This window comes from Oncorhynchus masou, chromosome 16 (assembly GCF_036934945.1).
Source record: "Oncorhynchus masou masou isolate Uvic2021 chromosome 16, UVic_Omas_1.1, whole genome shotgun sequence".
In the NCBI taxonomy this organism is placed as follows: domain Eukaryota; kingdom Metazoa; phylum Chordata; class Actinopteri; order Salmoniformes; family Salmonidae; genus Oncorhynchus; species Oncorhynchus masou.
Window position 1 is genome coordinate 6,733,952 of NC_088227.1, and position 21,024 is coordinate 6,754,975.

Below are 21,024 nucleotides of genomic sequence, written 5' to 3' on the forward strand. Positions count from 1 at the left end.
GCCATGAGGTCAAAGGAATTGTCCGTAGAGCTCCGAGACAGGATTGTTTCAAGGCACAGATTAGGGGAAGGGTACCAAAACATTTCTGCAGCATTGAAGGTCCCCAAGAACACAGTGGCTTCCATCATTCTTAAATGGAAGAAGTCTGGAACCACCTCTTCCTAGAGCTGGCCGCCCGGCCAAACTGAGCAATCGAGAGAGAAGGGCCTTGGTCAGGTGATCAAGAACCCGATGGTCACTGATAGAGCTCCAAAATTCCTCTGTGGAGATGGGAGAAACTTCCAGAACAACAACCATCTCTGCAGCACTCCACCAATCAGGCCTTTGTGGTAGAGTGGCCAGACGGAAGCCATGCCTCAGTAAAAGGCACATGACAGCCTGCTTGGAGTTTACCCAAAGTAACCTAAAGGACTCTCAGACCATGAGAAACAAGATTCTCTGGTCTGATGAAACCAAGACTTAAATCTTTGGCCTGAATGCGTCACACGTCATGTCTGGAGGAAACCTGGCACCATCCCTACGGTGAAGCATGGTGGTGGCAGCATCATGTCTGGAGGAAACCTGGCACCATCCCTACGGTGAAGCATGGTGGTGGCAGCATCATGTCTGGAGGAAACCTGGCACCATCCCTACGGTGAAGCATGGTGGTGGCAGCATCATGTCTGGAGGAAACCTGGCACCATCCCTACGGTGAAGCATGGTGGTGGCAGCATCATGTCTGGAGGAAACCTGGCACCATCCCTACGGTGAAGCATGGTGGTGGCAGCATCATGTCTGGAGGAAACCTGGCACCATCCCTACGGTGAAGCATGGTGGTGGCAGCATCATGTCTGGAGGAAACCTGGCACCATCCCTACGGTGAAGCATGGTGGTGGCAGCATCATGTCTGGAGGAAACCTGGCACCATCCCTACATTGAAGCATAGTGGTGGCAGCATCATGCTGGAGAAATATTTTTCAGCGGCACGGACTGGGACGGACTAGTCAGGTTCAAGGGAAAGATGAGCGGAACAAAGTACAGATATTCCCTTCATGAAGACCTGCTCCAGAGCGCTCAGGACCTCAGACTGGGTCAAAGGTTCACTTTCCAACAGGACAATGACCCCAAGTACACAGCCAAGACAACCAGGAGTGGCTTCGGGACAAAGTCTCTGAATATCCTTGAGTGGCCAAGCCAGAGCCTGGACATTAACCAGATCGAACATCTCTGGAGAGACTTGAAAATAGCTGTGCAGCGACGCTCCCCATTCAACCTGACAGAGCTTGAGAGGATCTGCAGAGAAGAAATGGGAGAAACTCCCCAAATACAGGTGTGCCAAGCTTGAAGCATCATACCATAGAAGATTCAAAGCTGTAAAGGTGATTCAAAGTACTGAGCGAAGGGTCTGAATACTTAAGCACGTGTGTTATCACTTTATTTGTAATAAATCTAAACCTGTTTTTGCTTTATGGGGTATTGTGTGTTTTTTTATGTAAGTTTATTTAACTAGTCAGTTAAGATTATTTTTATTTTGCAATGACGTCCTGGCCAAATCCTAACCCGGATGACGCTGGGCCTATTGTGTGCCGCCCTATGAGACTCCCAATCACGGCCGGCTGTGATACAGCCCGGGATCGAAACAGGTTTTGAAGTGAAGCCTCTAGCACTGACATTCAGGGTGTAGATTGATGGATGGGAAAACGGCTTTAATCCATTTTAGAATAAGGCTGTAACATAACAAAATGTGGAAAAAGTCAAGGGGTCTGAATACTTTCCCAAAGGCACTGTATGTATTTCTCTGTAAGCACACATACATACTCTACGCAACATGTGCATCTTGCATAAACTGCGTGCCAAGTAGTCTTACTTACAGAGCTCTCTGTCCTGACTAATTACCAGTCTGGAAAATGTGTCACAGTCCGAAATCAATTCTGTAGTAGTGTGAATGTAAAGTTTGGGCCACATACTACGCGCTCTGCGTCAGTCTGACATTCGGATACAAAGCTTAGTTACGCACTATTGTGGATGGTTACTTTGTATCACAGTTTGGGTACAAGGCCATTTTAAACCAATAGCCTAACATAATTCTTAAAAGTTGACCAACACCGATTTGAGAGCTGAAAATGGTAAAGAACTAACCGTTATTCAACTGAACAAATACTTACATTTTCAGTGTCACGCTCATTGACAGTAGGTAGTGGCGTTCTGGTTGACATTTTAATAATTCCTTGATCCCCGAAGTGGTTCTGCGTCTGCTTTTTGCTTTTGCTGCACCTTAGAAATGATATTTAAGATCATGGATTCGTTCACCCACATTAACGCAACGCCACAGCCAAGTTCCAGCAAAACATACGCCGGAAGATGTCTAGAACATCGATTCATTAAATAAATGATCGAACCGCATTACTGTACAGAATACACCGGTGGGACAGATTGCGACAAAGGCTATTCCCCCCAAAAAGTTGTCCAAAAACAAACCATAACCCCGAGCTCCAAAATATAACAATCCGTTTTTCGGGAACGACTCTATTGTAAAAGCTCAATAAACGTGGTTCTGATAGTTCACTGGTCCTTAACCAATTCACAGAACGTCCAGACAAGGAATATGGGAGGAAGGAGTTCACGTAAAACCAGTCTCAGAATTTGCAGCCAATTTTTGAAGCCTTGGGTTCCTGTAGATTTTCGGCTTCTGACACTCACTGCTCCGCTTTCCGATGGGGCTGGTACCCCGAAAGACTCAAATTCGGTTAAAGACCTCCCTCTCATCCCAAAAGTAAGGGTGGTTTGTTTGATGGGTAGATCCAAGATGGCCGCCAACTAACTGGAGAGAGGCAAGCCAAACCCAATGTGTTGAGAGGAAGTGAGGAAAGAGAGGCTTTAAAGCTTATTGGCGCTTCGGCTGAGGTCAGCGCGTTTGTTGTTGCTAGGGTGATTACTGGAGAAAAAATATCTACCTGCTGCACAAGACATGAATTACCCTGCCTACTGTACCTAACGGCATATATGCTGCCCCCTCCATCCCATGGATGCATTGTCAGTGAATCAACTGAAAGCACAGATTGACTTGGCTGTTTTGTTTTCAATGTTGTGTGCTGCTCCATCTCTCATGATTCTGAACACCCAAATCTATCCATCTATATTGTGACCACAGACATTCAGTCTCACACACACACACACACACACACACACACACACACACACACACACACACACACACACACACACACACACACACACACACACACACACACACACACACACCACACACACACACACACACACGTTTAACAGTTTAAAGCTTGCTGGAAACAAAAAAGGATACATGCATTGCCACACTTAATTCTGAAATGGATTTGAAAGAAAATAAACTAACAATCAGGACAAACAATTAGAATGTGTGTGTGTGTGTGTGTGTGTGTGTGTGTGTGTGTGTGTGTGTGTGTGTGTGTGTGTGTGTGTGTGTGTGTGTGTGTGTGTGTGTGATGAAGCATGTGAGACAGAATGACTGTGGTTACAATATAGATGGAACTCTCAGATTATTATTGCATTAGGGGAACCCTGGCACTCAAAATAGTGCCCACACACAGCGTCCTGTCTTGTGTTTCTCACAGCAGAGGGAGGATGAGCGGCACCTCTAGCAATGCACTTCCTGTGTGGCCCACATGCACCGTCAAAGGGTCTATTCACATAGAGAGAGAAAATGGAAAGTGACAGAGAGAGAAATGGGGAGAGACAGAGAGAGAAATGGGGAGAGACAGAGAGAGAAATGGGGAGAGACAGAGAGAGAAATGGGGAGAGACAGAGAGAGAAATGGGGAGAGACAGAGAGAGAAATGGGGAGAGACAGAGAGAGAAAATGGGGAGAGAGAGAGAAAATGGAGAGTGGCAGAGAGAGAAAACGGAGAGTGGCAGAGAGAAAATGGGGAGAGACAGAGAGAGAAATGGAGAGTGACAGAGAGAGAAAATGGAGAGTGACAGAGAGAGAAAATGGAGAGTGACAGAGAGAAAATGGAGAGTGGCAGAGAGAGAAAATGGAGAGTGGCAGAGAGAGAAAATGGAGAGTGGCAGAGAGAGAAAATGGAGAGTGGCAGAGAGAGAAAATGGAGAGTGGCAGAGAGAGAAATGGGGAGAGACAGCGAGAAAATGGAGAGTGACAGAGAGTGAAATGGAGAGTGACAGAGAGAGAAATGGGGAGAGTAAGAGCAAACAAGAAAGACAGGAAAATATTTTCTCTCTCTCTTCATGTGAAAATAACACATTCTCTCACCATGAGATGGACTCTGGGGCAACGACGTGCAGTTTTGCCCTGGCTGTCGCAGAGGGAGTACGCAACCAGCAGAGAAGAGCCTGGGAGTTCACTCACGTCACACTGACCTCACCTCAATAGCAAAAAAGTGTCTTTGCACGAGTCCAGGGTGATCACACAGACCCGTACACACACTCACGTACACACACCTTACTCTTTAAACATCACAAAACCACTTCCCACAGTTTCAGGAACATCTGACAGCAAAACACACTCATCACGTTGCATTATAGTGACTCAATCAATCACACTGACTCTGGTCCTGCAGCACGTAATTAGAACATTCAGGGTTAGGGTTGTACAATGTTTTTTTTAAACTACTAAGATTAGTCCAATCCAAGTTATACTGAACAAAAATATAAACGCAACATGAAACAATTTCAAAGCTTTTACTGAGTTACAGTTCATAGAAGGAAATCAGTCAAGTGAAATAATAAATTCATTAGGCTCTAATCTATGAATTTCACATGACTGGGCAGAGGTGCAGCCATTGGTGAACCTGGGAGGGCAGGCCCATCCACTGGGGAGCCAGGACCCGCCCTCCCTCACAGCAGACAATCCCACAGGTGAAGTAGCCGGATGTGGAGGTCCTGGGCTGGCGTGGTTACATGTGGTTTTCAGTTGTGAGTCCGGTTGAACGTACTGCCAAATTCCCTAACGTTGAAGGCAGCTTATGGTAGAGAAATTAACATTCAATTCTCTGGCAACAGCTCTGTTGGAAATTCCTGTAGTCTACATCCCAAATTCACATTCCCTCAAGACTTGAGACATCTGTGGCATTGTGATAAAACTGTGGCTTTTTATTGTCCCCAGCACAAGGTACAACTGAGTAATGATCATGCTGTTTCATCAGCTTCTTGATATGCAACCCCTGTCAGGTGTATGGATTATTTTGGCAAAGGAGAAATGCTCACTAATGGGGATGTAAACAAATTTGTTCACAAACTGAGAGAAATAAGCTTTTTGTGGTGTATGGAACATTTCTGGGATTTTTTATTTTAGCTCATGAAACATGGGACCAACACTTTACCTGTTGCATTCATCATTTTGTTCAATGTAAATTTTATTCCAAATCAAATCAAACTTTATTGGTCACATACATATTTTTAGCAGATGTTATTGCGTATGTAGCAAAATATTTGTCCCTAGCTCCAACAGTGTAGTAGTATCGGACAATAATTAATCATTCAAAATGATACACACAAATCTAAAAGTAAAACAAAAATGGAATTTAGAAATATATAAATATTAGGACAAACAATGTCAGTGGCATTGACTAAAATACAGTGGAATAGAATACAGTATATACATATCCTCTTGAAACTCTGGGGGCGCTATTTCATTTTTGGATGAAAAGCGTTCCCGTTTTAAACAAGATATTTTGTCAGAAAAAGATGCTCGACAATGCATATAATTGATAGCTTTGGAAGGAAAACACTTTGAATTTTCCAGAACTGCAAAGATATTGTCTGTGAGTGCCCTAGAACAGGAGCTACAGGCAAAACCAAGATGAAACGGCAACCAGGAAATGAGCAGGATTTTTGAGGCTCTGTTTACCATTGTCTCCTTATATGGCTGTGAATGCAACAGGAATGAGCCTGCCCTATCTATCGTTTCCCCAAGGTGTCTGCAGCATTGTGACGTATTTGTAGGCATATCATTGGAAGATTGACCATAAGAGACTACATTTTCCAGGTGTCCGCCCGGTGTCCTCCGTCAAAATTGGTGCGTCATTTTCAGCTGCTGGTATTTTTCCATGGGATTCTGAGGGGAAAGCAGGCTTCCACAAACGGCATATCAATGAAGAGATATGTGAAAAAACACCTTGAGGATTGATTCAAAACAACGTTTGCCATGTTTCGGTCGATATTATGGAGTTAATTCGGAAAAAGTTTGACGTTTTGGTGACTGAATTTTCGGATCGTTTCGGTAGCCAAATGTGATGTACAAAACGGAGCGATTTCTCCTACACAAAGATTCTTTCAGGAAAAACTGAACATTTGCTATGTAACTGAGAGTCTCCTCATTGAAAACATCCGAAGTTCTTCAAAGGTAAATGATTTTATTTATTTGGTTATCTGGTTTTTGTGAAAATGTTGCGTGCTAAATGCTACGCAAAATGCTAAGCTAACTTGCAATACTCTTACACAAATGCTTGATTTGCTATGTTTCAAAAGCATATTTTGAAAATCTGAGATGACAGTGTTGTTAAGGAAAGGCTAAGCTTGAGAGCAGGCATATTATTTTCATTTCATTTGCGATTTTCAGAAATCGTTAACGTTGCGTTATGCTAATAAGCCTGAGGCTGTATTCACGATCCCGGATCCGGGATGGGTAGTATCAAGAGGATATGAGATGAGTAAAGCAGTATGTAAACATTATTAAAGTGAGCTTTGATGCACCTGTACTGAACTCTCCTTCTGGATGATAGCGGGGTGAATAGGCCGTGGCTCAGGTGGTTGATGTTCTTAACAATCTTTTTGTCCTACTTGTGACATCGGGTGCTGTAGGTCTCCTGGAGGGCAGGTCATTTGCCCCCGGTGATGCGTTGGGCAGACCGCACCACCCTCTGGAGAGCCCTGAGGTGGTGGGTGGAGCAGGTGCCATACCAGGCGGTGATACAGCCCAACAGGATGCTCTCAATTGTGCACCTGTAAAGGTTTGTGAGGGTCTTGGGCCAAGCCAAATTCCTTCAGCCTCCTGAGGTTGAAGAGGCACTGCCTTCAACACACTGTGGGAGGACCATTTCAGATTGTCAGTGACGTGTACACAGAGGAACTTGAAGCGTTCCACCTTCTCCACTGCGGTCCCGTCGATGTGGATAGGGGCGTGCTCCCACTGCTGTTTCCTGAAGTCCACGACTCAGCACCTTTACATTTATTGAGGGAGAGGTTATTTTCTTGGCACCACTCTGCCAGGGCCCTCACCTCATCCCTGTAGGCTGTCTCGTCATTGTTGTAGTTTCGTCTGCAAACTTGATGATTGAGTTGGAGGCGTGTGTGGCCACTCAGTCATGGGTGAACAGGGAGTTCAGGAAGGGGCTGAGCACGCACCCTTGTGGGGCCTCTGTGTTGAGGATCAGTGAATTGGAGGTGTTGTTTCCAACCTTCACCACCTGGGGGCGGCCCATCAGGAAGTCCAGGACACAGTTGCACAGGGCCCCCTGACTTTAATTATGAGCTTGGAGGGTACTATGGTGTTGAAGGCTGAGCCACAGTCAATCAACCAAATTCTTACGTAGGTATTACTCTTGTCCAGGTGAGATAGGGCAGTGTGCAGTGCGATGGCGATTGCATCGTCTGTTGATCTATTGGGGCGGTGTAGGGTGTCAGGTAAGGTAAGAGGTGATATGATCCTTATCCTTAGCCTCTCAAAGCACTTTCACACAGCATTTTCACGTAGGTGTTCTTTTTGTACAGGTGGGAAAGGGCAGTGTGGAGTGCAATTCAGATTGCGTCATTGGTGGAACCGTTGGGGCAGTATGCGAATTGGGGTGGGTCTAGGGTATCCGGGAGGATGCTGTTGATGTGAGCCATGACCAGCCTTTCAGAACCCTTCATGGCTACCGACGTTAGTGCTACGGGGCGGTAATCATTTAGGCAGGTTACCGTCGCTCCCTTGGGCACAGGGACTATGGTGGTCTGATTGAAACGTAGGTATTACAGACTTGGTCAGGGAGAGGTTGGAAATGTCACTGAAGGTATTTGCCAGTTGGTCCGCGCATGCTTTGAGTACACGCCCTGGTTATCCTTCTGACCTCGCAGCTTTGTGAGTGTTGGGTCATTGTCCTGTTGAAAAACAAATGATAGTCCCACTAAGAGCAAACCAGATGGGATGGCGTATCGTTGCAGAATACTTTGGTAGTTATGCTGGTTAAGTGTGCCTTGAATTCTAAATAAATCACAGACAGTGTCACCAGCTAAGCACCATCACACCTCCTCCTCAATGCTTCATGGTGAGAACCACACATGCGGAGATCATCCGTTCACCTACTCTGTGTCTCACAAAGACACGGCAGTTGGAACCAAAAATCACACATTTGGACTCACCAGACCAAAAGACTGGTCAAATGTCCATTGTTTGTGTTTCTTGGCCCAAGCAAGTCTCTTCTTCTTATTGGTGTCCTTTGGTAGTGGTTTCTTTGTAGCAATTAGACCATGAAGGCCTGATTCACGCAGTCTCCTGTGAACAGGTGATGTTTACATTTACATTTACATTTAAGTCATTTGGCAGACGCTCTTATCCAGAGCGACTTACAAATTGGTGAATTCACCTTATGACATCCAGTGGAACAGCCACTTTACAATAGTGCATCTAAATCATTTAAGGGGGGGGTGAGAAGGATTACTTTATCCTATCCTAGGTATTCCTTAAAGAGGTGGGGTTTCAGGTGTCTCCGGAAGGTGGTGATTGACTCCGCTGTCCTGGCGTCATGAGGGAGTTTGTTCCACCATTGGGGGCCAGAGCAGCGAACAGTTTTGACTGGGCTGAGCGGGAACTGTACTTCCTCAGTGGTAGGGAGGCGAGCAGGCCAGAGGTGGATGAACGCAGTGCCCTTGTTTGGGTGTAGGGCCTGATCAGAGCCTGGAGGTACTGCGGTGCCGTTCCCCTCACAGCTCCGTAGGCAAGCACCATGGTCTTGTAGCGGATGCGAGCTTCAACTGGAAGCCAGTGGAGAGAGCGGAGGAGCGGGGTGACGTGAGAGAACTTGGGAAGGTTGAACACCAGACGGGCTGCGGCGTTCTGGATGAGTTGTAGGGGTTTAATGGCACAGGCAGGGAGCCCAGCCAACAGCGAGTTGCAGTAATCCAGACGGGAGATGACAAGTGCCTGGATTAGGACCTGCGCCGCTTCCTGTGTGAGGCAGGGTCGTACTCTGCGGATGTTGTAGAGCATGAACCTACAGGAACGGGCCACAGCCTTGATGTTAGTTGAGAACGACAGGGTATTGTCCAGGATCACGCCAAGGTTCTTAGCGCTCTGGGAGGAGGACACAATGGAGTTGTCAACCGTGATGGCGAGATCATGGAACGGGCAGTCCTTCCCCGGGAGGAAGAGCAGCTCCGTCTTGCCGAGGTTCAGCTTGAGGTGGTGATCCGTCATCCACACTGATATGTCTGCCAGACATGCAGAGATGCGATTCGCCACCTGGTCATCAGAAGGGGGAAAGGAGAAGATTAATTGTGTGTCGTCTGCATAGCAATGATAGGAGAGACCATGTGAGGTTATGACAGAGCCAAGTGACTTGGTGTATAGCGAGAATAGGAGAGGGCCTAGAACAGAGCCCTGGGGGACACCAGTGGTGAGAGCGCGTGGCGAGGAGACAGATTCTCGCCACGCCACCTGGTAGGAGCGACCTGTCAGGTAGGACGCAATCCAAGCGTGGGCCGCGCCGGAGATGCCCAACTCGGAGAGGGTGGAGAGGAGGATCTGATGGTTCACAGTATCGAAGGCAGCCGATAGGTCTAGAAGGATGAGAGCAGAGGAGAGAGAGTTAGCTTTAGCAGTGCGGAGCGCCTCCGTGATACAGAGAAGAGCAGTCTCAGTTGAATGACTAGTCTTGAAACCTGACTGATTTGGATCAAGAAGGTCATTCTGAGAGAGATAGCGGGAGAGCTGGCCAAGGACGGCACGTTCAAGAGTTTTGGAGAGAAAAGAAAGAAGTGATACTGGTCTTTAGTTGTTGACATCGTAGGGATCGAGTGTAGGTTTTTTCAGAAGGGTGCAACTCTCGCTCTCTTGAAGACGGAAGGGACGTAGCCAGCGGTCAGGGATGAGTTGATGAGCGAGGTGAGGTAAGGGAGAAGGTCTCCGGAAATGGTCTGGAGAAGAGAGGAGGGGATAGGGTCAAGCGTGCAGGTTGTTGGGAGGCCGGCCGTCACAAGAAGCGAGATTTCATCTGGAGAGAGAGGAGAAAGAGGTCAGAGCACAGGGTAGGGCAGTGTGAGCAGAACCAGCGGTGTCGTTTGACTTAGCAAACGAGGATCGGATGTCGTCGACCTTCTTTTCAAAATGGTTGACGAAGTCATCTGCAGAGAGGGAGGAGGGGGGAGGGGGAGGAGGATTCAGGAGGGAGGAGAAGGTGGCAAAGAGCTTCCTAGGGTTAGAGGCAGATGCTTGGAATTTAGAGTGGTAGAAAGTGGCTTTAGCAGCAGAGACAGAGGAGGAAAATGTAGAGAGGAGGGAGTGAAAGGATGCCAGGTCCGCAGGGAGGCGAGTTTTCCGCCATTTCCACTCGGCTGCCCGGAGCCCTGTTCTTGTGAGCTCGCAATGAGTCGTCGAGCCACGGAGCGGGAGGGGAGGACCGAGCCGGCCTGGAGGATAGGGGACATAGAGAGTCAAAGGATGCAGAAAGGGAAGAGAGGAGGGTTGAGGAGGCAGAATCAGGAGATAGGTTGGAGAAGGTTTGAGCAGAGGGAAGAGATGATAGGATGGAAGAGGAGAGAGTAGCGGGGGAGAGAGAGCGAAGGTTGGGACGGCGCGATACCATCCGAGTAGGGGCAGTGTGGGAAGTGTTGGATGAGAGCGAGAGGGAGAGGGAAAAGGATACAAGGTAGTGGTCGGAGACTTGGAGGGGAGTTGCAATGAGGTTAGTGGAAGAACAGTATCTAGTAAAGATGAGGTCGAGCGTATTGCCTGCCTTGTGAGTAGGGGGGGAAGGTGAGAGGGTGAGGTCAAAATAGGAGAGGAGTGGAAAGAAGGAGGCAGAGAGGAATGAGTCAAAGGTAGACGTGGGGAGGTTATAGTCGCCCAGGACTGTGAGAGGTGAGCCGTCCTCAGGAAAGGAGCTTATCAAGGCATCAAGCTCATTGATGCTCTCCGAGGGAACCTGGAGGGCGATAAATGATAAAGATGTTAAGCTTGAAAGGGCTGGTAACTGTGACAGCATGGAATTCAAAGGAGGCGATAGACAGATGGGTAAGGGGAGAAAGAGAGAATGACCACTTGGGAGAGATGAGGATCCCGGTGCCACCACCCCGCTGACCAGAAGCTCTCGGGGTGTGCGAGAACACGTGGGCGGACGAAGAGAGAGCAGTAGGAGTAGCAGTGTTATCTGTGGTGATCCATGTTTCCGTCAGTGCCAAGAAGTCGAGGGACTGGAGGGAGGCATAGGCTGAGATGAACTCTGCCTTGTTGGCCGCAGATCGGCAGTTCCAGAGGCTACCGGAGACCTGGGACTCCACGTGGGTCGTGCGCGCTGGGACCACCAGAGTAGGGTGGCCGCGGCCACGCGGTGTGGAGCGTTTGTATGGTCTGTGCAGAGAGGAGAGAACAGGGATAGATAGACACATAGTTGACAGGCTACAGAAGAGGCTACGCTAATGCAAAGGAGATTGGAATGACAAGTGGACTACACGTCTCGAATGTTCAGAAAGTTAAGCTTACGTAGCAAGAATCTTATTGACTAAAATGATTGAAATGATACAGTACTGCTGGAGTAGGCTAGCTGGCAGTGGCTGCGTTGTTGACTTTGTAGGCTAGCTGGCAGTGGCTGCGTTGTTGACACTACACTAATCAAGTCGTTCCGTCGAGTGTAATAGTTTCTACAGTGCTGCTATTCGGGGGCTAGCTGGCTAGCTAGCATTTACATTTACATTTAAGTCATTTGGCAGACGCTCTTATCCAGAGCGACTTACAAATTGGTGAATTCACCTTATGACATCCAGTGGAACAGCCACTTTACAATAGTGCATCTAAATCATTTAAGGGGGGGGGTGAGAAGGATTACTTTATCCTATCCTAGGTATTCCTTAAAGAGGTGGGGTTTCAGTGTTGATTACGTTACGTTACGTTAAAAGAACGACAATAGCTGGCTAGCTAACCTAGAAAATCGATCTAGACTACACAATTGTCTTAGATACAAAGACGGCTATGTAGCTAGCTAGGATCAAACAAATCAAACCGTTGTACTGTAATGAAGTGAAATGAAAATGTGATACTACCTGTGGAGCGAAGCGGAATGTTGACCGGGTTGTTGAAGTTGAAGTTCTATTCGGTAGACGTTGGCTAGCTGTTGGCTAGCTAGCTAGCAGTATCTCCTACATTAAGGACGACAAATAGCTGGCTAGCTAACCTCGGTAAATTAAGATAATCACTCTAAGTCTACACACTCTAAACTACACAATTATCTTGGATACGAAGACAGCAAAGACAACTATGTAGCTAGCTAACACTACACTAATCGAGTCGTTCAGTTGAGTATAATAGTTTCTACAGTGCTGGTAGACGGTGGACGTTAGCTAGCTGCTGGGCAGATAGCAGTGTCGACTACGTTAGGACGACGAAATACGATAATTACGCAATTATCTTTGATACAAAGACGGCTATGTAGCTAGCTAAGAAGAAATTGAGATGTGTCTGTTACTTGAACTCTGTGAAGCATTTATTTGGGCTGCATTTTCTAAGGCTGGTAACTCTAATGAACTTATCCTCTGCAGCAGAGGTAACTGGGTCTTGCATTCCTGTGGCAGACCTCATGAGAGCCAGTTTCATCATAGCGCTTGATGGTTTTTGCAACTGCACAAATGTTCTGCATTGACTGACCTTCATGTCTTAAAGTAATGATTGACTGTCATTTATTTTTGCCTATTTAAGCTGCTCTTGCCATAATATGTACTTGGTCTTTAAGGGCTGTCTTCTGTATGCCACAGATACCTTGTCACAAGACAACTGATTGGCTCAAACGCATTAAGGAAAGAAACTCCACAAATTAACTCTTAACAAGGCAAACCTGTTAATTGAAATGCATTCCAGGTGACTACATGATGAAGCTGGTTGAGAGAATGCGAAGTGTGTGCAGAGCTGTCGTCAAGGCAAAGCGTGGCTACTTTAAAGAATGTAAAATATATTTTGATTTGTTTAACACTGTTTTGGTTACTAAATGTGTGTTATTTCATAGTTGTAATGTCTTCATTATTATTCTACTATGTAGAAAATAGTAAAAATATGAGTAGCTGTGTTCAAACTTTTGGCTAGTACTATACACACACACACACACACACACACAGAGTTGAAAAGTCGGAAGTTTACATGCACTTAGGTTGGAGTCATTAAAACTCATTTTTTCAACCACTCCACAAATTCCTTGTTATTAACAAACTGAAGTTTTGGCAAGTCGGTTAGGACATCTACTTTGTGCAAGACAAGTAGTTTGACACAATTGTTTACAGACCGATTATTTCACTTAATCACAAATCCAGTGGGTCAGAAGTTTACATACACTAACTGACTGTGCCTTTAAACAGCTTGGAAAATTCCCAAAAATTATGTCATGGCTTGAGAAGCTTCTGATAGGCTATTTCAAATCGAATGTATTTATGTAGCCATTCTTACATCAGCTGATATCTCAAAGTGCTGTACAGAAACCTAGCCTAAAAACCCAAACAATGCAGGTGTAGAAGCACAGTGGCTAGGAAAAACTCCCTAGAAAGGCCAACACCTAGGATGAAACCTAGAGAGGAACCAGGCTATGTGGGGTGGCCAGTCCTCTTCTGGCTGTGCCGGGTGCAGATTATAACAGAACATGGCCAAGATGTTCAAATGTTCATAAATGACCAGCATGGTCTAATAATAATAATCACAGTAGTTGTCGAGGGTGCAACAGGTCAGCACCCCAGGAGTAAATGTCAGTTGGCTTTTCATAGCCGATCATTCAGAGTATCTCAGAGTATCTCTACCGCTCCTGTTGTCTCTAGAGAATTGATAACAGCAGGTCTGGGACAGGTAGTACGTCCAGTGAACAGGTCAGGATTCCATAGCCGCAGGCAGAACAGTTGAAACTGGAGCAGCAGCACGGCCAGGTGGACTGGGGACAGCAAGGAGTCATCATGCCAGGTAGTCCTGAGGCATGGTCCTAGGGCTCAGGTCCTCTGAGAGAGAGAGAGAAAGAGAGAATTAGAGAGAGCATACTTAAATTCCCACAGGACACCGGATAAGACAGGAGAAGTACTCTAGATATAACAGACTGACCCTAGCCCCCTGACACAAACTACTGCAGCATAAATACTGGAGGCTGAGACAGGAGGGGTCAGGAGACACTGTGGCCCCATCCGATGATACTCCCTGGACAGGGCCAAACAGGCAGGATATAACCCCACCCACTTTGCCAAAGCACAGCCCACACACCACTAGAGGGATATCTTCAACCACCAACTTACCATCCTGAGACAAGGCCGAGTATAGCCCACAAAGATCTCCGCCACGGCACAATCCAAGGGGGGGCGCCAACCTAGACAGGAAGATCACGTCAGTGACTCAACCCACTCAAGTGACGCACCCCTCCTAGGGATGGCATGGAAGTGCACCAGTAAGCCAGCCTGTAATAGGGTCACAACATCATTTGAGTCAATTAGAGGTTAACCTGTGGATTTATTTAAAGGCCTACCTTCAAACTCAGTGCCTCTTTGCTTGACATCATCGGAAAATCAAAAGAAATCAGCCAAGACCTCAGAAACAAAAATCTGTACAAACAATAGTACGCAAGTATAAACACCATGGGACCATGCAGCCGTCATACCACTCAGGAAGGAGATGTGTTCTGTCTCCTAGAGATGAATGTACTTTGGTGCGAAAAGTGCAAATCAATCTCAGAACAACAGCAAAGGACTTTGTGAAGATGGAGGAAACAGGTACAAATGTATCTATATCCACAGTAAAACAAGTCCTATATTGACATAACCTGAAAGGCCGCTCAGCAAGGAAGAAGCCACTGCTCCAAAACCGCCATAAAAAAGCCAGACTACAGTTTGCAACTGCACATTGGGACAAAGGTCGTACTTTTTGGAGAAACGTCCTCTGGTCTGATGAAACAAAAATAGAACTATTTGCCATTATGACCATAGTTATGTTAGGAGGATAAAGGGGGAGGCTTGCAAGCAGAAGAACACCATTCCAACCGTGAAGCACGAGGGTGGCAGCATCATGTTGTGGGGGTGCTTTGCTGCAGGAGGGACTGGCTAATTTGCCAATCCACCTGTGGACATCGGGCCCTCATACCATCCTCATGGAGTCTGTTTCTGACCGTTTGAGCAGACACATGCACATTTGTGGCCTGCTGGAGGTCATTTTGCAGGGCTCTGGCAGTGCTCCTCCTGCTCCTCCTTGCACAAAGGCAGAGGTAGTGGTCCTGCTGCTGGGTTGTTGCCCTCCTACGGCCTGCTCCACATCTCCTGATGTACTGGCCTGTCTCCTGGTAGCGCCCCATGCTCTGGACACTACGCTGACAGACACAGCAAACCTTCTTGCCACAGCTCACATTGATGTACCATCCTGGATGAGCTGCATACCTGAGCCACTTGTGTGGGTTGTAGACTCCGTCTCATGCTACCACTAGAGTGAAAGCACCGCCAGCATTCAAAAGTGACCAAAACATCAGCCAGGAAGCATAGGAACTGAGAAGTGGTCTGTGGTCCCCACCTGCAGAACCACTCCTTTATTGGGGGTGTCTTGCTAATTGCCTATAATTTCCACCTGTTGCATATACCATTTGCACAACAGCATGTGAAATTTACTGTCAATCAGTGTTGCTTCCTAAGTGGACAGTTTGATTTCACAGAAGTGTGATTGACTTGGAGTTACATTGTGTTGTTTAAGTGTTCCCTTTATTTTTTTTGAGCAGTGTATATATCTTGAATACTAGTTGAGTTAGTCAACCCCCTAAATAAATATATTTTAAAAATGTAATAAAAGCATTGTTGATGTCCACATGCATGGCTAAGGCGTGTTTAATAATACTGGTACTAAATACTTCTACAGAGTTTAAGTATGCATAAACCCTGATATGGAATACACTTAAGGTGTTTATTAACAACTTAAATGACAGCTACAGTATTATTCAACTTAGTCTGCTTCTACGTAACTGCATGCTTGCTAACTGCTAGCTTGTTTAGCCCCGGCCTAACTGTTAGCATCGGACTGCTAACTGTCAATCGCCGTGGACCCATATGTTCACTTGGCTACGCATGCCTCTAATATCAACATGCCTCGTCCATTACTGTCCTGGTTAGTGATTACTGTATTATTTCACTGTAGAGCCTCTAGCCCTGCTCAATATGCCTTAACCAACAATGTTGTCCCACCTCCTACATATGCGATGACATCACCTGGTTTAAACGTCTCGAGACTCTCTCTCTCATCATTACTCAATGCCTAGGTTTACCTCCAATGTACTCACGTCCTACCTTACCTTTGTCTGTACACTATGCCTTGAATCTATGCTATCGTCCCCAGAAACCTGCTCCTTTTACTCTCTGTTTTGAACGTGCTAGACGGCCAGTTCGTATAGTCTTTAGCCGTACCCTTATCCTACTTCTCCTCTGTTCCTCTGGTGATGTGGAGGTTAATCCAAGTCCTGCAGTGCCTAGCTCCACTCCCACTCCCCATGTGCTCTCATTTGTTGACTTCTGTAACCGTAAAAGCCTTGGTTTTATGCATGTTAACATTAGAAGCCTACTCCCTAAGTTTGTTTTACTCACTGTTTTAGCACACTCTGCTAACCCAGATGTCTTAGCCGTGTCTGAATCCTGGCTTAGGAAAACCACCAAAAACCTTGAAATCTCAATTGCTAACGAGACAATTTTCCGCTAAGATACAACTGCCAAAGGGGGCTGTGTTGCAATCTACTGCAAAGGTAGCCAAGAGTTCTGTATTACTATCCAAGTCTGTACCCAAACAATTCGAGCTTCTAAAATTCACCTTTCCAGAAACAAGCCTCTCACTGTTGCCGCTTGCTATAGACCTCCCTCTGCCCCCAGCTGTGCCCTCGATACCATATGTGAATTGATTGCCCCCCATCTATCTTCTGAGCTCGCGCTACTGGGTGACCTAAACTGGGACATGCTACAGGTACAACTCCAAATCCGTTAACACGGGCACCCTCACAGAAGTCATTCTAACTAACTCGCCCTCCAAATACCCCTCTGCTGTTTTCAATCAAGATCTCAGCGATCACTGCCTCATTGCCTGCATCCGTAATGGGTCTGCGACCAAACCACCACTCCTCATCACTGTCAAACGCTCCCTTAAACACTTCTGCAAGCAGGCCTTCCTAATTGACCTGGCTGGTGTATCCTGGAATGACATTGACCTCATCATGTCAGTAGATGATGCCTGGCTATTCTTTAAAAGTGCCTTCCTCACCATCTTAAATGAGCATTCCCCATTCAAAAAATGTAGAACTAGGAATAGATAGAGTCCTTGGTTCACTCCAGACCTGTCTGCCCTTGACCAGCACAAAAACATCCTGTGGCGTTATGCATTAGCATCGAATAGCCCCCGTGATATGCAACATTTCAGGGAAGTTGGGAACAAATATACACAGGCAGTTAGCTTTCCTAAGGCTAGCTTTTTCAAACAGAAATTTGCATCCTGTAGTAGTACTAACTCAAAAAAGGTCTGGGACACTAAAGTCTGTGGAGAATAAGAGCACTTCCTCCCAGCTGCACAATGTTCTGAGGCTAGGAAACACTATCACCACCGATACATCCACTATAATTGAGAATTTCAATAAGCATTTCTAAGGTCTTCAAAAGCCAAGTTAGCAAACAGATTACCGACCATTTCGAATTCCACCGTACCTTCTCCACTATGCAATCTGGTTTCAGAGCTGGTCATGGGTGCACCTTAGCCACGCTCAAGGTCCTAAACGACATCATAACTGCCATCGATAAAGAGACATTACCTGTGCAGCCATATTCATCGACCTGGCCAAGGCTTTTGACTCTGTCAATCTTATTGGCAGACTCGACAGCCTTGGTTTCTCAAATGATTGCCTCGTCTGGTTCACCAACTACTTATCTGATAGAGTTCAGTGTGTCAAATCGGAGGGCCTGTTGTCCGGACCTCTGGCAGTCTCTATGGGGGTGCCACAGGGTTTAATCCTCGGGCCGACTCTCTTCTCTGTATACATCAATGATGTCGATCTCGCTGCTGGTGAGTCTCTGATCCACCTCTACGCAGACGACACCATTCTGTATACATCTGGCCCCTCTTTGGACACTGTGTTAACTAACCTCTAGACGAGCGTCAATGCCATACAACTCTCCTTCCGTGGCCTCCAACTGCTCTTAAACGCAGGGAAAACTACATTTTTTATTTTTTTATTTTACCTTTATTTAACCAGGCAAGTCAGTTAAGAACAAATTCTTATTTTCAATGACGGCCTAGGAACCGTGGGTTAACTGCCTGTTCAGGGGCAGAACGACAGATTTGTACCTTGTCAGCTCAGGGGTATGAACTTGCAACCTTCCGATTACTAGTCCAACGCTCTAACCACTAGGCTACCCTGCCGCATGCTATTCAACCGATCCCTGCCCGCACCTGCTCGCCCGTCCAGCATCACTACTCTGGACGGCTCTGACTTAGAATACGTGGACAACTACAAATACCTAGGTGTCTGGTTAGACTGTAAACCCTCCTTCCAAACTCACATTAAGCATCTCCAATCCAAAGGTAAATCTAGAATTGATTCCTATATTGCAACAAAGCATCCTTCACTCATGCTGCCAAACATACCCCCGTAAAACTGCCCATCCTACCGATCCTCGACTTTGGTGATGTCATCTATAAAATAGCCTCCAACACTCTACTCAACAAACTGGATGCAGTCTATTACAGTGCCATCCGTTTTGTCACCAAAGCCCCATACTCGTCGCCAAACCCACTGGCTACAGGTTATCGACAAGTCTCTGCTTGGTAAAGCCCCGCCCTATCTCAGCTCGCTGGTCACCATAGCAGCAACTACTCGTAGCACGCACTCCAGCAGGTATATCTCACTGGTCATCCCCAAAGCCAATTCCTCCTTTGGTCGTCTTTCCTTCCAGTTTTCTGCTGCCAATGACTGGAACGAACTGCAAAAATCTCTGAAATTGGAGACTCATATCTCCCTCACAAGCTTTAAGCACCAGCTGTCAGAGCAGCTTACAGATCACTGCACCTGTACATATCCCATCTGTAAACAGCCCATCCATCTACCTACCTCATCCCCATACAGTATTTATTTATTTATCTTGCTCCTTTGCACCCCAGTATCTCTACTTGTACATTCATCTTCTGCACATCTACCATTCCAGTGTTTAATTGCTATATTGTAATTACTTCGCCACCATGGCCCATTTATTGCCTTAACTCCCTTATCTTACCTCATTTACTCACTGTACATAGACATTTTGTTTTCTTTTGTTTTACTGTATTATTGACTATGTTTTGTTTATTTCATGTGTAACTGTTGTTGTATGTGTCGAATTGCTACGCTTTATCTTGGCCATGTCGCAGTTGTAAATGAGAACTTGTTCTCAACTAGCCTACCAGGTTAAATAAAGGTAAAATTAAATAAAGTCTGACGGTAACATTGGTTTTGACATTCAGTTCCCTATTTGCACTCAGGCATCGATTTATTAATTATTTTTTACTTTTCATTCTTATTTTCGTAGGATTGTGTAATGTCTATTTTCCTAAGTTGAATATACTACATGAGTTGAGCACTGCCCTGCTATTCATTTACATCTTTGCTTGTTTGTTGTTGCTGGATTCAAGTTGAAACGGCCGGTAATAGCGCCCTCTACTGTTTTACGTGGGAATAGGACTACTTGTATGAGCTTCATGAAATCAATTCATTCCCGATCTTGTGAATGTAGTTGAAAACTGCTAATTCCATAGTATAAACTTCTTTCCTAAATATGTCATTCTCGGCCTGCTAAATTGGTGTGGTCACTCACTCATAATCCCCTTATTCTCATAAAAGAAAATACTAACTCCAAGTCCAGACAATGTAGGAACAAAGGACTGTACCTAATGCCAATAAGGTATTTTTTGATTATTTGTTATACATTTGCAAATATGTTTAAAAGCTTGTTTTCATTTTCTCATTAGGGGTTATTTTGTGTAGATTGATGAGAAAAACAAATTGAATCCATTGTAAAATACAGTTGTGGTACAAGGGAAGGGGACTGAATAGTTTCTGAATGCACTGTGCCTATAGATAGTCTACACATTGTGTTGAAGTGGGTTTAAAATTCATTTGTCATTTTTTGTTAAGCAGATTTAAGTAAAAACTAGAACTAGACCAAAGGAAGATTCACTGTCGTCTTGGAAATCAACTCATGTGTAGATTTGGATTTGTGTTGTAGGTTATTGTCCTTATTATTGTTGTCCTGCTGAAAGGTGAATTTCTCTCCCAGTGTCTGGTGTAAAGCAGACTGATCTACATCTAGTTTATTTTCATCCTGAAAAACTCCAATAGTTGATGTAGATCAATGACAAAAATGACAATTAAATCTATTTCAATCCCACTTAACACAAAATGTGGAAAAAGTTCCAAGTGGGTGTACACTTTCAATGGCAACCGTACATCCTGCTGTAGTTCCCTGTTAATCACAGATTATGTGAACTCACTGCTGTCTAGTGGATTTAGAACCTGCAGCCAAATCCGAAATGACCCCAAAGTCAGTTGGAAATCCATACAGGAGTTGCTTGTTGCACATTTTACACCATTGTCATTTTAGCGTGACATATCTATTCTCACGTTAACATGTTTGGGATATTCCTAGGTCGACTGACTACTAGCCTCAACTTTAGTAGAGATCATAACATTACCATTTGTAGGCGAAAATAGTATCCATTTTACTCCCTGATGAAAAACAATCATATTGGTGTAATACCTACAGGCATTGAAGAGTAAACCACACCAGTCCAATTCATTGTCAGCTTCCGTTTCGTCCCTGTATTCAGTACGCTAGTATCGGA

General features: G+C 45.6%; 1 long non-coding RNA gene across 1 annotated transcript in view; it reads right to left on the reverse strand.

Moving 5' to 3' along the window:
* The window catches only part of LOC135557378 (uncharacterized), a 48,049-nt gene extending 45,249 nt beyond the window's left edge, over positions 1–2,800 (reverse strand). The window contains exon 1 of the long non-coding RNA XR_010458203.1: positions 2,145–2,800. This is a non-coding gene — a long non-coding RNA (uncharacterized LOC135557378). The remainder of the gene's footprint in view (positions 1–2,144) is intronic.
* Positions 2,801–21,024: the final 18,224 nt, after the last annotated feature.